Below are 19341 nucleotides of genomic sequence, written 5' to 3'. Positions count from 1 at the left end.
TCTTGAACTATTTCTGCCTCAGTTTTCCTCCTCTGGCGAACCACCGGAGTCCAAGCCGCGCCTCCCGCATCTTCATCCAGCACTTCAAGTGCTAACTTGACGCCCACTGCCGGCGCCTCCTCCTCATCGGAGGAACCGGAATCCGAATCCAGGCAGGAGAACCTCGACCCACTCGGTCCCTCCGACGCCGGCGATGTCGCCGGCCCGGAAGTGGAAGGCCGGGGCGCTAGAGTTAGCCGCCTGCCCCGGATCGTCATCTTCTCTAGTCTAGTGATGGTCCACCCACAAGAGGCATGCATGCGTGTGTGGCAGAAACAGGACAATGGGCGCCTACCTCTCTTCCTCACCTACGCATGCATGAGGAGGAAGCGCTTGCCTCTCTTCCTCACCTATCTCTATCTCTCAAGCAGCAGCGCCCAGCATGCCCTCTACTCTCTCCCTAAAGTAGAAGCTCATCCCTTCAAGTGCCTCCCCACCTTCTGCCACAGCATCGCTGTCGTCGCCCCTGTATCCACTCATCGACGGTGCCATCTCTCCCTCCCCTAGATTCTCAAATTGCTTGGATGTGAAATAAAATGGAGGGAGGGATGAACCTGCGCTGGTCGCTGACGCCAGGACAGCACCTCCTTCACATCGCCTGCTAAACCACCGCCCCGGCACCATTGGCAACGGCCCGACGCCGTGCTGCCGCGCCCGCGCCCCGGCGAGGCGGCCTCCATCCTCCCAAGCAAGCACGCCGACCGCCATGTCGTCCTCCGCCGCGACGCCTTGCCCAAAGCGAGCATGCCGGCCGCTTTATCATCCTCCGCCGCAATGCCTCGCCCCATTCCCCATTCCTGGGCTCCGGCGACATGAACGCCAACACCCACCGTGACGCCTCGCCCATTCCTGGGCTCACCTCATCGTGCCACCGCTCGCAGCCGAGCCGCTCCAGCATGCCAAAGGCCCCGCCACCGCCGGATCCGCGAGGGGGCTTTACCCGGAGGATGCAAACGGGCAGTGACGACGAGAGGACGAGAAGGGAGGGGGCGGCGGTGTCCGATGCGTAGGCGAGATGGGCTGGAGTTGACGGGAGGGGCGATGCTGCCTAGGGTCCTTTTAAAAAATGAAACATTTTTTCCTCATAATAGCCACTTAAAATTGGACTGCGGGTCTAATACCCAAAAATACAGGGACTGTTTTGCAAAATCGCTGATGACGTACGACCAGAAGCAATCGGTGGTTTATTATGAGGGAAAGACTAAATAGGAACAAAAATCAAAGAACAAAAATAAAACTGGGTTGCCTCCCAACAAGCGCTATCGTTTAACATTGACAATTTCGATGATCCTCACATGAAAGACAAGAATTGAAGTACAAACAGAGCATCATGTAGCATGTGAAAAACACATCTAAGTCTAACATACTTCATATGCATAGGCATCTCATAGGCAAACAAATTATCATAGCAAGCAAAAACTAGCATATGCAAGGAAGAGGAAAGAAACAATAGCAATCTCAACATAACGAGAGGTAATTTAGCAACATGAAAATCTCTACAACCATATTTTCCTCTCTCATAATAATTACATGTGGGATCATATTCAAATTCAACAATATAACTATCACATAAAATTTTCTCTACATGATCTACATGCATGCAAAGTTGACACTCTTCCAAAATAGTGGGAATAACATTAACTAAAGTCATGACCTCTCCAAGCCCACTTTTATCAAAAATTTCAAGAGATTGAACACTCTCCAAATATGTGGGATCTAAAGTTGGCACTCTTCCAAACCCACTTTCAGTATTATTGCAAACATTATTATCATTCTCATATTCATCATGGGGCTTAAATAAATTTTCAAGATTGTAAGAAGAATCACCCCAATCATGATCATTGCAACAAGTAGTGGACATAGCAAAACTAGCATCCCCAAGCTTAGGGTTTTGCATATCATTAACACAATTGACATTAATAGAATTTATAATAATGTCATTGCAATCATGCTTTTCATTAAAGGAGCTATCGTGAATCACTTCATAAATTTCTTCTTTCAACACTTCATCACAATTTCCAGATTCACGAATTTCAAGCAAAACCTCATAAAGATAATCTAGTGCGCTCAACTCACTAGCAAATTGTTCATCATAATTGGATCTTTTAAAAAGATTACCAAGTGGATGAGGATCCATAACAATAGATTTTTAGCAAGCGAAGATGCAAGCAAATAGAAGGCACATGGCAAACATAAGATCAAACTAGAAGAAGAGCGAAGAAAAGGCAAAGGCTTTCAAAAATCGTTTTAGAAATGGGGGGAAGGAAAACGAGAGGCGAATGGCAAATAATGTAATCCGAGGGAGAAGAATTTATGATGGGTACTTGGTATGTCTTGACTTGGCATAGATCTCCCCGACAACGGCGCCAGAAATCCTTCTTGCTGCCTCTTGAGCATGCGTTGGTTTTCCCTTGAAGAGGAAAGGGTGATGCAGCAAAGTAGCGTAAGTATTTCCCTCAGTTTTTGAGAACCAAGGTATCAATCCAGTAGGAGACAACACACAAGTCACCTAGTACCTACACAAATAATCAAGAACCTTGCAACCAACGCGATAAAGGGGTTGTGAATCCCTTCACGGTCACTCGCAAAAGTGAGATCTGATAAAGATAGTAACGTAAATATTTTTGGTATTTTTGTTGTATAGATTGGAAAGTAAAGATTGCAAAATAGTAAAAGAGATGCAATATAATATGAAAGAGACTCGGGGGCCATAGGTTTCACTAGTGGCTTCTCTCAAGATAGCATGTATTATGGTGGGTGAACAAATTACTGCCGAGCAATTGATTGAAAAGCGCATAGTTATGAAGATGTCTAAGGCAATGATCATGAATATAGGCATCACGTCCGTGTCAAGTAGACCGAAACGATTCTGCATCTACTACTATTACTCCACACATCGACCGCTATCCAGCATGCATCTAGAGTATTAAGTTCATAAGAACAGAGTAACACATTAAGCAAGATGACATGATGTGGAGGGATAAACTCAAGCAATATGATATAAACCCCATCTTTTTATCCTCGATGGCAACAATACAATACGTGCCTTGTTGCCCCTACTGTCACTGGGAAAGGACACCACAAGATTGAACCCAAAGCTAAGCACTTCCCCCATTGCAAGAAAGATCAATCTAGTAGGCCAAACTAAACCGATAATTGGAAGAGGCTTGCAAAGATATCAAATCATGCATATAAGAATTCAGAGAAGAACAAAATAATATTCATAGATAATCAAGTTCATAAATCCACAATTTATCGGATCTCGGCAACCACACCGCAAAAGAGTATTACATCGAATAGATCTCCAAGAACATCGAGGAGAACTTTGTATTGAAGATCAAAGAGAGAGAAGAAGCCATCTAGCTAGTAACTATGGGCCCGAAGGTCTGTGGTAAACTACTCACGCTTCATCGGAGAGGCTATGGTGTTGATGTAGAAGCCCTCCGTGATCGATACCCCCTCCGGCAGATCGCCGGAAAAGGCCCCAAGATGGCATCTCACGGGTACAAAAGGTTGCGGCGGTGGAAAAGTGTTTTCGTGGCTCCTCCTGATGTTTCTAGGGTATAAGAGTATATATACGCTAAAGAAGTACGTCGGTGGAGGTACGAGGGGCCCACGAGGGTGGGGGCATCTACCCCCCTGGGCGTGCCCTCCTACCTCGTGGCGTTCCAGACTTGAACTCCAAGTCTTCTAGCTTGCTTTTGGTCCAAGGAAGATCCTCACGAAGGTTTCATTCCGTTTGGATTTCGTTTGGTGTTCCTTTTCTGCGAAACTCTAAAATAGGCAAAAAAACAGAAATTGGCACTGGGCCTCCGGTTAATAGGTTAGTCACAAAAATAATATAAAAGAGCATATTAAATCCCATTAAACATCCAAAATAGATAATATAATAGCATGGAACAATCAAAAATTATAGATACGTTGGAGACGTATTAGGTACCCCCGTTCCTGGAACGCCGACAACTGTACTTTCTTTTCAGCTCATAGAATTTAGTTCTTAGTTTGAAGCAAACAATGGATGCTAAGTAGTATTTATGCGGTTTGCAGCTTTAAATATGCCATGGTACAGTCATAATAGGGTTTAATTGATCGTGCTTAGGGTTTAATTGATCATGTTGGTTCCGTGGTGGTTTCTTTAATAGAAATCGGAGGGGAAACCCTCTTTTGCTCAAAAAAATGTTTGGGTTTCCCCCTTTTATGATCACTATAAGATCAGCATATGTGCTTCGTGTCATAATAGCACTGCTCCAGCCATCAAGCTAAACAAGCTTAGTTGTTCAAATATGAATCTGATATTATTAAAACAGAGTCGTTTAATTGGTCGGCTAAATGTTCCTAATTTAGTTTCAAAAATGCATGTCCGCCGCTCGGGTGTGTATCTACAGGGTGCCCACGATGGGCCACGGCCCACCCTAGGATTTTGGGTCGGCTCAGGCCCCAATTCCCCTCTGTTCTAATGCGCTTCCGATCTCTACTCGCCCCCAGCTGCCTGCCTCACCGGTGACTTGCCATCCCCGGGCAGCATGACTCTAGGAGGAGACGCCATACTAACAGGAGGTCAGGAGCCGCTCGCCCAACAGCGTCACCGCTGCCCGGGGGCGCCACCGTGCCTACCTTCCCAATCCGTTCAGGGCTCAGGCGTGCAGCAACCACTAAGCCAACCCAATTTATCCTAAGATACGTCCTCAACACTCAGCGGCCACTCCTCATCACCCACTTTCTAATTGATTCATTACTCATTCGGCAGGACTGTCATTAGGGTTTTTTGTGTACTGAGTGCTACCTACACTTAATGGTTCAGATGTATTTCAGTAATCTTTAGTACCTGCAAAGTTCACAGGCTTTCAAAATTCCAGCCCTAGGAACAGACACTGATCATTTTGGATTGTTGGTCATAGTGACATTGACCCAGATTACTACTTCAGGCCAGGTTTGTTGACAATTTTACTTGTCTTTCTTACTCATTCGATATGATATCCAATTATTCACGTCGATTAGTTGCAAACAATAAGTGCTACACCAACTTATTGATTCAGATTTTGGATGGTCTCTTACTGCAGTTACAATTATACATACTTGTCCTAGTAAGCTCACAAGTAATGATTGATTCACTACATCTATGCTTGCCTTGTCATATTTCTTGTCAATATTCTTTTAGGATGGACCACCCTGTTTCAAAATACTGGAACCACAGACATGAGTGAATAGTATTTCTCTGTGTGATCTCTTCCATCATGTGTGGGCAACGAACACTGCATTATATAGAAAGAAAGTGTCATTTCCACCTTTTACATAGACTACGATATTTTACATGGAATGCAATCTGCCTACTTGCTTTGTGTCGCACTACCAGGACTCCACCCTTGAAGCTAAACATTATGCCACTCATAACTCCTTAGTTTATTTGATCAAATACGAATTTGATATGATTCTAATGTTCCTACTTCAGTTTTGAAATGTGTATCTACCTATTATAGAGACATAAGAGGTTTGTATTTCTGTGTGTGGTCTGGTCAGCATGGTTGGGGGTGCACTTTGCATATGCAGGGGTTTATAGGGAGACACTCTTCGAGTTGAATCCGCAATGCATTCCATAGATAATCTGACTACTTTTTGTGTTTTCATGAATCTTAGATACTGAACAACATCATAATGATTATGAGCTTGCGTGCATGAAAAGAATAAAGCAGAACAATGCCATGGCTGCCAAACTTGGCATTAAGGGACTAAAATCAAGTCTAGATGCAATGCAATGAAAACGCTCTACACCTACAGATTCATGCTCAGAATAAGATCCTAACAGTGACTCTGAGCTAGAGGGAGACCTAAGTCAATGTAGCTCCCTAGTGGGGGAGTTAAAGGCAGATGCCATATCTTATTCACCCATCAAGGTGCTTGCTCTAACTTTCCAAGGTTATAGTGGTCGCACATATATTGCAACTGATGCTTTGCATTGCTTCTACTGTGTTGCACTGCCATTACCTTAGTTTACACATTGTTTATGTGAATACGCCCTGCCTATCCATTTTCAGTACATATTCCATCTGTCATCATACCATATTTATCCATTCAAATGGTGTTCTTGTGTATCAGATGTTCAAAAGGAAGAGGGCGATTGCTGATCATGGAGGAGCACGAGCAAAGTATTTGGAAAAGGTAGTGACACCTGATAAATCAAATAGCCCATTAGGTGTAGTTGCAATATCACCTGACCCACAAAACACGGCCCCAACTCTAGCAGATTCTAGCGCTACTACACTGGTCATCTCTGATGCCCCAACTCAGCAAACCTGTTGAGGACATCAATACCATTGTTACACCCACAACCCCCGCTGCTATACATACTAGACCAATTAATAGAGCTCGCGCACACCAATTAAATTATCAGGTACTTCCATTTCTTGGTAATGATTCTAATGTTCATGAGAATATGATGTTGCCCAAATTGGATACATTTGTTTTGCTTGCAAATGAAGGGCCTGGCATGGATAAGAGGGATGAACACTGGAGCAAGACCAAGCATGGAGATGATGGCATGCGCAAGGGGAACAAGAACGAAGTTACAAGTGATGATTTTAGGACTTTGATGAAATATACAAGATGCCACTTCATAAATTTCGTCCCGAGGCTATTCTAGGTGCCGCTTCACCTTATTATTGGGCCAGGCCCATGTAATTTCGAAATACTTAAGTATAGGCTATTTTTAGAGTCCATATGTGTAGGGAAACAAGAGTTAGGGTTGGTTTTGGACCCCTCCTCCAAGGGCCACGAAATTCTCCCCCTCTTCCTCCATATATACAGCCCTTAGGGCGTCGTTTAGACTTTGGGTTTTATTTAGATTAAAAGTTCGCCATAGATCCAACTTCGCGTACTTCGTTTGTGTTCAACGACCAAACAAAGGCGTCACAGGACCCCACCATCATTAATAAAGCTTTCCTCTTATATTCGCAATATCCAGATTGCAATCTCAGTTTCTTGCTTGTTCTTCGTTTGTTCGCAGGAAACAGACCCTCATGGTCAGGTTGATCATGCTCCGGCGTGGTCAATAACCCCTCGGAAGTTCATTTAGCGATTGCTAAGGCACGACATCTCGCACGTTCGTAGTCGGATCATCAAGGTCGACTCCCACAGAAAACGATAGCCACCATCTCATCAAAACATCAGGACACCTTTGCCCCTATCAAGTGGTATCAGATTTCCAGGTTGCTCGGTGAGATTTTACAGTTTTTCGTAGTTTAGGTCGAGTGTGTTCTTCATACCTATAGTCCACGAAAAAGCCAAAAACAATTAGGGTTAGTTCATCATATCTGAACCAATCTGAGCCTTTGCATAGTCTTTTTAGAGTTTTGCTTTGTTGAACTTGTGGTTGCATCATCGTGTCGAGTTGCTGGTCTTAGCGTCTAGTCCCTTAGAGTTTCGAGTTCTGTTCACAGGTTGTCACGCCGCCGCCGCACCATCGTCATCATCATTGCCATATACCGCCACACCACCATATACATCACCGCTGCAATATAAAAACACCAATCTGAGTCCACATATACCATCGCCATATACAACCACCAATCCGAGTCCACATATACCATCGCCATATACCACCACCAATCCGAGTCCAGATATACCATCACCATATACAACCACCAGTCCGAGTTCCACCAGATTCATCTCTGCCACCAGTCCTAGTCCGAGTCCAGTATTTGTTGCTTTGTCTTCGATTTCCAAATCACATCATACTCTGAGTCATGACAAAGTAGGATTCCTGAACTTCTGTGTTACCCGCAGTAGAAAAATAGTTCCAGTTTCGGAAAAAAACTAAGTCTGGAAAATTCTGGCTAGGCAGTTTTTAGACCATTTGTAGACTTTTTCAAAAAAAATGTTGTGGGGGAAAAAGAGGGAAAAAGTGAAAAAAAAATAAAAAAAATCAGAGTGTGATCCTCCCTTGTTTACGTGCAACGTCGTGATTTTGTTAGTGTTCTAGGCTCGCGTCTCTAGCACGGTGTATCCTAGGACCAGCACAGTACCGTCGTGGAGTGTTTATTCAACTTTGCATCTCTGAATTGATTATTGCTGAAATTTTTGCTACCATATCATAAGCCTTCCCAGCTCTACATACATCTACGTCGTGCGTTTGACACCACTTGGTAATCGCTCTGTCCAAGCTTTGAGAGTTTTGACAACAACGGTTGCCGATCACCACATGCTATTGGGTAATAACTGGTAGGAATTTGAGATTCGCTTGACGGATTTGTGACACACCACCACCACTTCCTAGTAGTCTATAGGATCATATTCTTGTGTGTTTCTATTGTAGCTAACCATGGCAGGATCACAAGCAGATGAGACTGATTGGGAGAACATGACGAACAAACAGCTACATGATAAATTTCAGCAAATGATGAGTGGACAGGTGCAAGATGTGCTAAACAGATTTGAAGAGGCCATGGAGAAGATAGATGGTATTGAGAAGACGTTCGAAACAAAGCTCGATAACAAGTTTAATGAATTGCTCGCGCGTCTTCCACAACCACCGTCGGCTGCACCTATCGCACCTCTACAACAACAACAATGTCGCCTTCCAAATCAAGTGGGACGAGCACTGTGCATTCCCCTTGAACCTGGTCAAACTTCTGGTGCCCCTGCACCTACTATTGATGCTTCTGTGGCTCCTGCTGCTGTCGCTGAGGAGGACAATTATGCGGGCGATTATGAGGATGAGGTTGATCAAAATCAGAACTATGTGCAACCACCAGCACCTGGTCATCCACATGCAAACAATCACAATGGTAGGGTTGCATTACCAGCTCAGGTACGAGATCATGACCATCTTCCTAAACTAAGATTGAATATTCCACCATTTGAGGGTAGGTATGTTCCTGATATATATCTTACTTGGGAGTTAGAAACTGAACAACATTTTACATGTTTACAATATCCCGAGGAGAGACGTGTTGCTACTACTGTTTGTGCTTTCAGTAGTTTTGCATGTGTATGGTGGTCTGAACATTGTATATTATATCCTATTCCAGCTACTTGGGCTGCTTTGAAAACTGCTATGCGTACTCATTGGGTTCCACCATATTATCAACGTGAATTACTTCAAAAATTGCAGCGCTTAAGACAAGGAAAAAATTATGTAGAATAATATTATCAAGAATTACAAACTAGCATGATTAGATGTGGTATTGTTGAGGAGAATGAAGCTATGCTTGCCCGTTTTATGGGTGGATTAAATAGATAGATTCAGACCATTCTAGAGTATAAGCAGTATAATAATATCACTTGTTTATTCCATCTTGCTTGTAAAGCTGAACGTGAAGTGCAGGATCGATGGCATTGGCGCGAACTAACTTTTCTGCAGGTCGACCTTCATCATGGACACCGCGTGCATCTTCTACTTCCACTGCACCAGCACCTCCATTAGGTGCCACCTCCAGTCGTGATACAAGAAAGCAGGCACAACCACCACTATCTGCCAAGAGCACACCTGTCGGGCCTGCACCGAACTCTTCTTCTTCCATGGCATCAACGGGCACACAAGTGATATTATTTGTCGTCGTTGTAAGGGAAGAGGTCATTATGCAAGAGAATGCAAATCTGAGCGTGTGATGATTGCTACTGAGGATGGTGGGTATGAGTTCGCTAGTGACTATGATAAGGAGACTTTGGCTCTTATTACACATGAAGAACACGATGGAGATGATTCTGAACATGAGACGCACTACATGGCTCCTGAAGATGCTGACATGTACGAATGTTTAGTGATGTCTACTATGCAACTTTATTCTTGTAGACACGTGTTGGGCTCCAAGCGTAGAGTTTTGTAGGGCAGTAGCAATTTTCCCTCAAGTGGTTGACCTAAGGTTTATCAATCCATGAGAGGTGTAGGATGAAGATGGTCTCTCTCAAATGACCTTGCAACCAAATACAAGAAATCTCTTGTGTCCCCAACACATCCAATACAATGGCAAATTGTATAGGTGCGCTAGTTCAACGAAGAGATGGTGATAAAAGTGTAATATGGAGAGTAGATATTGGTTTTTGTAATCTAAAATTACAAAAACCGCAAGGTAACTAATAGTAAACGGGCACAAAAACGGTGTTGCAATGCTTAAAAACAAGGCCTAGGGTTCGTACTTTCGCTAGTGCAACCTCTCAACAGTGCTAAGATAGTTGGATCATATGATTATCCATGGAAGTACAGAAAAGAATCACTCCCAAGTTCCTATTAGCGGAGAACAGAAGACATGAATTGTTTGTAGGGCACGAAACCACCTCAAAGCTATTCTTTCCGTTTGATCTATTCAAGAGTTCATACTAAAATAACACAAAGCTATTGTTTCTGTTCGATCTATCCTAGAGTTCGTACTAGAATAACACCAAAGCAAATTCATATTCATAATACTCAATCTACACAAAGAACTACAAGGAGACCCCAAAGTTTCCATCAGAGAAAAGGTAAGAAAAACGTGCATTAACCCCTATGCATAGATTACCCCAATATCACCGCGGGAATCCGCGAGTTGAATGCCATAACATATGTCAAGTGAATCAATAAGATACCACAATTGTCACCTCAAGTATTCATACCGCAAGACATATATCATGTGTTCTCATCTCTGAATATTCAATCCGACATGACAAAATTTCAAAGGGTAAAGATTCAATTCATCACAACAAGAGTATAGAGGGGAGAAACATCATATGATCCGACTATATTAACAAAGCACATGATATAGATCATGAGAGAGAGAGAGAGAGATTAAACACATAGCTACTGGTACAAACCCTCGGCCCCGAGGGTGGACTACTCCCTCCTCATCATGGTGGCCGTCGGGATGATGAAGATGGCCACCGGAGATGATTCCCCCTCCGGCATGGTGCCAGAGCAGGTCTAGATTGGTTTTCGGTCACTACGGAGCCCTACGACAGTGGAACTTCTGATCTAGGTTAACCCCGAGGGGTTTCGGAATATTTGGGAATTTATAGTGCAAAGAAGGGATACGGGAGGCCACCAAGGTGGGCACAACCCACCTGGGGTTGTGCCCCCCTCGGGTCACCCCCCCAGGTGCTGCTCTGCTCTGGCCAATCGGAAGTCCTCTGGTCCATAAAAAATCCATAAAAAGTTTCGCGGTGTTTGGACTCCTTTTAATATTGATTTTCTGCGATGTAAAAAACTGGCACTGGGCACTGAGTCAATAGGTTAGTCCCAAAAATGATATAAAGTTGCTATAGAATGATTGTAAAACATCCAAGAATTATAATATATTGGCATGAATACTTCATAAATTATAGATACGTTGGAGATGTATCATTTAGTTGCTCAACGTGTTTCGAGTGCGCAGGTCACACAAGCTAAGCAAAATTATAGGCATAATTTGTTCTATACAAAGGGAGTTGTGAAGGAACATTCTGTTCGCGTCATCATAGATGGAGGGAGTTGCAACAACTTGGCTAGCATGGAGATGGTGGAGAAGCTATCTCTCACCACAAGAGCACATCCACATCCTTACTACATCCAATGGATCAACAACAGCAAGGTTAAGGTAACACGTACTGTTCGTGTGCATTTTAGTATCTCTACATATGTTGATTGTGATGTGGTACCCATGCAAGCATGTTCGTTATTACTTGGTAGACCATGGCAATTTGATAAAAATTCTGTACACCATGGTAGAAACAATCAGTATGGTCTTGTTCATAAGGATAAACATATTACTTTGCTTCCAATATCTCCTGATTCCATTTTGAAAGATGATATTAAAAGAGCTAATAAAGCAAAACAGGAGAAAAATAAGAGTGAAAATCAGATTGTGGCAAAAGAATTTGAGCAACAAATGAAGCCTAATAATAAACCATCTAGTGTTGCTTCTGAAATTAAATTGAAAAGTGCATGTTACTTGCCACCAAATCTGATATTGATGATCTAGATTTCAGCAATTTGCCTACTGCTGTTACTAACATTTTACAATAGTTCGCTGAAGTCTTTCCACAAGACGCGCCACCAGGATTACCACCTATTCGAGGGATTGAGCATCAGATTGACTTAATTCCCGGTGCTTCGCTACCCAATTGTGCACCATATCGTACCAATCCAGAGGAGATGAAGGAGATTATGTGTCAAGTCCAGGAGTTGCTCGACAATAGTTCTATACATGAATCCCTTAGTCCTTGTGTTGTTCCTATTATTCTAGTGCCGAAAAAGGATGGTACATCGCGTATGTGTGTTGATTGTACAGGCATTAATAATATTACTATTCGTTATCGTCATCCTATTCCTGAGCTAGATGATATGCTTAATGAATTGAGTGGCTCTACAATATTCTCCAAAGTTGATTTGCGTAGTGGATACCATCAAATTCGTATGAAATTGGGAGATGAATGGAAAACATCATTTAAAACTAAGTTTGGTTTATATGGGTGGTTAGTCATACCTTTTGGGTTAACTAATGCACCTAGTACTTTCATGAGATTAATGAACGAAGTTTTACGTGATTTCATTGGACGATTTGTGGTAGTCTATTTTGATGATATACTGATTTATAGCAAATCTTTGGAGGAACATTTGGAACATTTACGTGTTGTTTTTATTGCTCTACGTGATGCACGTTTGTTTGGTAACCTTGGGAAGTGCACCTTTTGCACCGACCGAGTATCTTTTCTTGGCTATGTTGTTACTCCACAGGGAATTGAAGTTGATAAAGCCAAGATTGAAGCTATTGAGAGTTGGCCGCAGCCCAAGACGGTCACACAAGTCAGGAGTTTCCCTGGCCTCACTGGTTTCTATAGGCGTTTTGTGAGAGATTTCAACACCATTGCTGCACCTCTCAACGAGCTTACAAAGAAGGATGTGCCTTTTGTTTGGGGTACCGCACAGGTAGAAGCCTTCACGGTATTGAAAGATAAGTTGACACATTCTCCTTTACTCCAACTTCCTAATTTTAGTAAGACTTTTGAGCTTGAATGTGATGCAAGTGGAATTGGATTAGGAGGTGTGTTATTACAAGATGGCAAACCTGTTGCATATTTTTCTGAAAAATTGAGTGGGCCTAGTCTAAATTATTCTACTTATGATAAAGAATTATATGCTCTTGTTCGGACTTTAGAGACATGGCAACATTATTTATGGCCCAAAGAATTTGTTATACATCCTAATCATGAATCCTTGAAACATACTAAAAGTCAAGCTAAACTAAATCGTAGACATGCTAAATGGGTTGAATTCATTGAGACTTTCCCTTATGTCATTAAACACAAGAAGGGTAAAGAAAATGTTATTGCTGATGCATTGTCTCTTCACTATACTATGCTTTCACAACTTGACTTCAAAATATTTGGTTTGGAGACCATCAAAGATCAATATGTGCATGATGCTGATTTTAAAGACGTAATGCAGAATTGTAAATAAGGAAGAACATGGAACAAGTTCGTCGTTAATGATGGATTTGTGTTTCGTGCTAACAAGCTGTGCATTCCAGCTAGCTCCGTTCGTCTTCTGTTGTTGCAAGAGGCGCATGGAGGAGGATTAATGGGACACTTTGGCGTGAAGAAGACGTAGGACATACTTGGTACACATTTCTTTTGGCCAAAGATGAGACGGGATGTTGAGTGTTTTGTTGTTCGCTGCACTACATGTCAAAAAGCTAAGTCACAACTCAATCCTCATGGTTTATATATGCATTTTCCCGTACCTAGTGTTCCTTGGGAGGATATATCTATGGACTTTGTTTTAGGTTTACCTCAAACAAACAAGGGGAGGGATAGCATATTTGTTGTCATGGCTAGATTCTCGAAAACGGCACACTTTATACCATGTCATAAAAGCGATGATGCTATTAATGTTGCTGATTTGTTCTTTCGTGAAATTATTCGCTTGCATGGTGTGCCAAATACTATTGTTTCATATCGTGATACTAAATTTCTTAGCCACTTTTGGAGATGTTTATGGGCTAAGTTGGGGACTAAACTGCTTCTTAGTACTACTTGTCACTCCCAAACTAATGGTCAAACTGAAGTAATCAATAGAACATTGTCTACTATGCTTAGAGTTGTTTTGAAGAATAATAAGAAAATGTGGGAAGAATGCTTGCCTCATATTGAATTTGCTTATAATCATTCGTTGCATTCTACTACTAAGATGTGCCCTTTTGAAATTGTGTATGGTTTCCTACCTCGTGCACCCATTGATTTATTGCCTCTTCCATATTCGAAAAAGGTTAATTTTGATGCTAAACAACGTGTTGAATTGATCTTAAAAATGCATGAGTTAACTAAGGAAAACATTGAGCGTGTGAATGCTAAATATAAACTTTTTGGAGATAAGGGTAGAAAACATGTTGTGTTTGCACCTGGAGATGTTGTTTGGTTACATTTGCATAAGGATAGATTTCCTGATTTGCGTAAATCAAAGCTAATGCCACGTGCTGATGGTCCTTTTAAGGTGTTAGAGAAAATAAATGATAATGCATGGGGTTAGTCCCACTTTTAACATTGCATATTTGAAGCCTTATTTGGGTGAGGAAGATGAGCTTCCGTCGAGGACGAGTTCATTTCAAGAAGGGGAGGATGATGAGGACATCAATACCATTGTTACACCCACAACCCCTGCTGCTATACATACTGGACCAATTACTAGAGCTCGCGCATGCCAATTAAATTACCAGGTACTTCTGTTTCTTTGTAATGATTTTAATGTTCATGAGAATATGATGCTGCCTAAATTGGATACATGTTTTGCTTACATATGAAGGGCTGATGTGTACTACAAAACCTTCTTCTTCTAGACATTGTTGGGCCTCCAAGTGCAGAGATTTGTAGGACAGTAGCAAATTTCCCTCAAGTGGATGACCTAAGGTTTATCAATCTGTGGGAGGCGTAGGATGAGGATGGTCTCTCTCAAGAAACCCTGCAACCAAATACAAAAGAGTCTCTTGTGTCACCAACACACCCAATACAATGGTAAATTGTATAGGTGCACTAGTTCGGCAAAGAGATGGTGATACAAGTGCAATATGGATGGTAGATATAGGTTTTTGTAATCTGAAAATATAAAAACAGCAAGCTAACTAATGATAAAAGTGAGCGAAAACGGTATTGCAATGCGTTGAAACAAGGCCTAGGGTTCATACTTTCACTAGTGCAAGTTCTCTCAACAATAATAACATAATTGGATCATATAACAATCCCTCAACATGCAACAAAGATTCACTCCAAAGTCACTAATAGCGGAGAACAAACGAAGAGATTATTTTAGGGTACGAAACCACCTCAAAGTTATTCTTTCTGATCGATCTATTCAAGAGTTCGTACAAGAATAACACCTTAAGACACAAATCAACCAAAACCCTAATGTCACCTAGATACTCCAATGTCACCTCAAGTATCCGTGGGTATGATTATACGATATGCATCACACAATCTCAGATTCATCTATTCAACCAACACAAAGAACTTCAAAGAGTGCCCCAAAGTTTCTACCGGAGAGTCAAGACGAAAATGTGTGCCAACCCCTATGCATAAGTTCACGAGGTCACGGAACTCGCAAGTTGATCACCAAAACATATATCAAGTGGATCATGTAATATCCCATTGTCACCATAGATAAGCACATGCAAGTCATACATCAAGTGTTCTCAAATCCTTAAAGACTAAATCCGATAAGATAACTTCAAAGGGAAAACTCAATTCATCACAAGAGAGTAGAGGGGGAGAAACATCATAAGATCCAACTATAATAGCAAAGCTCGCGATACATCAAGATCGTGCCAAATCAAGAACACGAGAGAGAGAGAGAGAGAGAGAGAGAGAGAGAGAGATCAAACACATAGCTACTGGTACATACCCTCAGCCCCGAGGAAGAACTACTCCCTCCTCGTCATGGAGAGCACCGGGATGATGAAGATGGCCACCGGAGAGGGATTCCCCCCCTCCGGCAGGGTGCCGGAACGGGTCTAGATTGGTTTTCGGTGGCTACAGAGGCTTGCGGCGGCGGAACTCCCGATCTAGGTTTTTTCTGGAAGTTTTGGTTTATATAAGCGGTGTTGGAGTCGGGAACAAGTCAGGGGGTCTCCGAGGCGGCCACGAGGTAGGGGGCGCGCCCCCCACCCTCGTGGTGGCCTCGGGACTCTTCTGGCCCATCTCCGGTACTCCGTGGGCTTCTTCTGGTCCAAAAATGATCTCTGTGAAATTTCAGGTCAGTTGGACTCTGTTTGATTTTCCTTTTCTGCGATACTCAAAAACAAGGAAAAAAACAGAAACTAGCACTGGGCTCTAGGTTAATAGGTTAGTCCCAAAAATCATATAAAATGAAATATAAATGCATCTAAAACATCCAAGGTTGATAATATAATAGCATGGAACAATCAAAAATTATAGATACGTTGGAGACGTATCAAGCATCCCCAAGCTTAATCCATGCTCGTCCTCGAGTAGGTAAATGATAAAAATAGAATTTTTGATGTGGAATGCTACCTAACATATTTATCCATGTAATCCTCTTTATTGTAGCAAGAATATTCAGATCCATAAGATTCAAGACAAAAGTTTAATATTGACATAAAAATAATAATACTTCAAGCATACTAACGAAGCAATTATGTCTTCTCAAAATAACATGGCCAAAGAAAGCTTATCCCTACAAAATCATATAGTTTGGCTATGCTTCATTTTCGTCACACAAAAATTCTCTCATCATGCACAACCCCGATGACAAGCCAAGAAATTGTTTCATACTTTAGTAATCTCAAACTTTTTTAAACTTTCACGCAATACATGAGCATGAGCCATGGACATAGCACTATGGGTGGAATAGAATATAATGATGGTGGTTGTGTGGATAAGACAAAAAAGGAGAAAGTCTCACATTGACGTGGCTAATCAACGGACTATGGAGATGCCCATCAATTGATGTCAATGCGAGGAGTAGGGATTGCCATGCAACGTATGCACTAGAGCTATAAATGTATGAAAGCTCGTCTAAAAGAAACTAAGTGGGTGTGCATCCAACTTGCTTGCTCACGAAGACCTAGGGCATTTGAGGAAGCCCATTGTTGGAATATACAAGCCAAGTTATATAATGAAAAATTCCCACTTAGCATATGAAAGTGACAACATAAGAGACTCTCTATCATGAAGATCATGGTGCTACTTTGAAGCACAAGTGTGGGAAAAAAGGATAGTAGCATTGTCCCTTCTTATTATTTTTTTATTTGGCCTTTATTTTTTCTTTTTCTTTTTATTTGGCCTTTCCTTTTTTATTTGGCCTTTCCTTTTTTTCCTTTTTTCGAGACAATGCTCTATTAATGATGATCATCACACTTCTATTTATTTACAACTCAATACTAGAAGAAAATATGACTCTATATGCATGCCTCCGGTGGTGTACCGGGATGGGCAATGAATCAAGAGTGACATGTATGATAAATTATGCATGGTGGCCTTACCACAAATATGATGTCAAATACATGATCATGCAAGGCAATATGACAATGATGATGTGTGTCGTGATGAACGGAGCAGTGGAAAGTTGCATGGCAACATATCTCGGAATGGCTATGGAAATGCCATAATAGGTAGGTATGGTGGATGTTTTGAGGAAGATATAAGGAGGTTTATGTGTGACAGAGCGTATCATATCACGGGGTTTGGATGCACCAGCGAAGTTTCCACTAACTCTCGAGGTGAGAAAGGACAATGCACGGTACCGAAGAGGCTAGCAATGATGCAAGGGTGAGAGTGCGTATAATCCATGGACTCAACATTAGTCATAAAGAACTCACATACTTATTGCAAAAATCTACAAGTAATCAAAACCAAGCACTATGTGCATGCTCCTAGGGGGATAGATTGCTAGGAAAAGACCATCGCTCATCCCGGACCGCCACTCATAAGGAAGACAATCAAAGAAACACCTCATGCTTCAAATTTGTCACACAACGGTTACCATAAGTGCATGCTACGGGACTTGCAAACCTCAACACAAGTATTTCTCAAATTCACAGTTACTCAACTAGCACGACTCTAATATTACCATCTTCATATCTCAAAACAATCATCAAGTATCAAACTTCTCATAGTATTCAATGCACTCTATATGAAAGTTTTTATTATACCCATCTTGGATGCCTATCATATTAGGAATAGTTTCATAACCAAAAAAATTACCATGCTGTTTAGGACTCTCAAAATAATATAAGTGAAGCATGAGAGTTCATCTATTTCTTCAAAATAAAACCACCGCTGTGCTCTAGAAAGATATAAGTGAAGCACTAGAGCAAATGACAAACTACTCCAAAAGATATAAGTGAAGATCAATGAGTAGTCGAATAATTATGCAACTATGTGAAGACTCTCTAAAATTTAAGAATTTCAGATATTGGTATTTTATTCAAGAAGCAAGCAAAATAAAGTAAAATAAAATGACTCTCCAAGCAAAACACATATCATGTGGTGAATAAAAATGTAGCTCCAAGTAAAGTTACCGACGAATGAAGACGAAAGAGGGGATGCCATCCGGGGCATCCCCAAGCTTAGGCTCATGGTTGTCCTTGAATATTACCTTGGGGTGCCTTGGGAATCCCTAAGCTTAGGCTCTTTCCACTCCTTATTCCATACTCCATCGAATCTTTACCCAAAACATGAAAATTTCACAGCACAAAACTTAACAGAAAACTTGTAAGCTCTGTTAGTATAAGAAAATAAATCACCACTTAGGTACTATTGTGAACTCATTATAAATTCATATTGGTGTAATATCTACAGTATTCCAAATTATATATGGTTCATACCCTCCGATACTACTCATAGATTCATCAAAATAAGCAAACAACACATAGAAAACAGAATCTGTCAAAAACAGAACAGTCTGTAGTAATCTGTATCAAACATATACTTATGAACTCAAAAAATTCTGAAATAAATTGGTGGACGTGAGTAATTTGTCTATTAATCGTCTTCAAGAATAATTAACCTAATCGCACTCTCCGGTAAAAAATGTCAGCTAATCTCGTGAGCGCAAAAGTTTCTCTTTTTTTATAGCAAGATCGCAAAGACTTCACCTAAGTCTTCCCAAAGGCTCTACTTGGCACAAACACTAATTAAAACATAAAACCATATCTAAACAGAGACTAGATGAATTATTTATTACGAAACAGGAACAAAAAGCAAGGAACAAAAATAAAATTGGGTTGCCTCCCAACAAGCGCTATCGTTTAACGCCCCTAGCTAGGCATGATGATTTCAATGATGCTCACATAAAAGATAAGAATTAAAACATAAAGAGAGCATCATGAAGAATATGACTAGCACATT

The sequence above is a fragment of the Triticum urartu genome, chromosome 3, assembly GCF_003073215.2.
Source record: "Triticum urartu cultivar G1812 chromosome 3, Tu2.1, whole genome shotgun sequence".
NCBI lineage: Eukaryota > Viridiplantae > Streptophyta > Magnoliopsida > Poales > Poaceae > Triticum > Triticum urartu.
Note: the sequence above shows the minus strand (reverse complement) of the source record.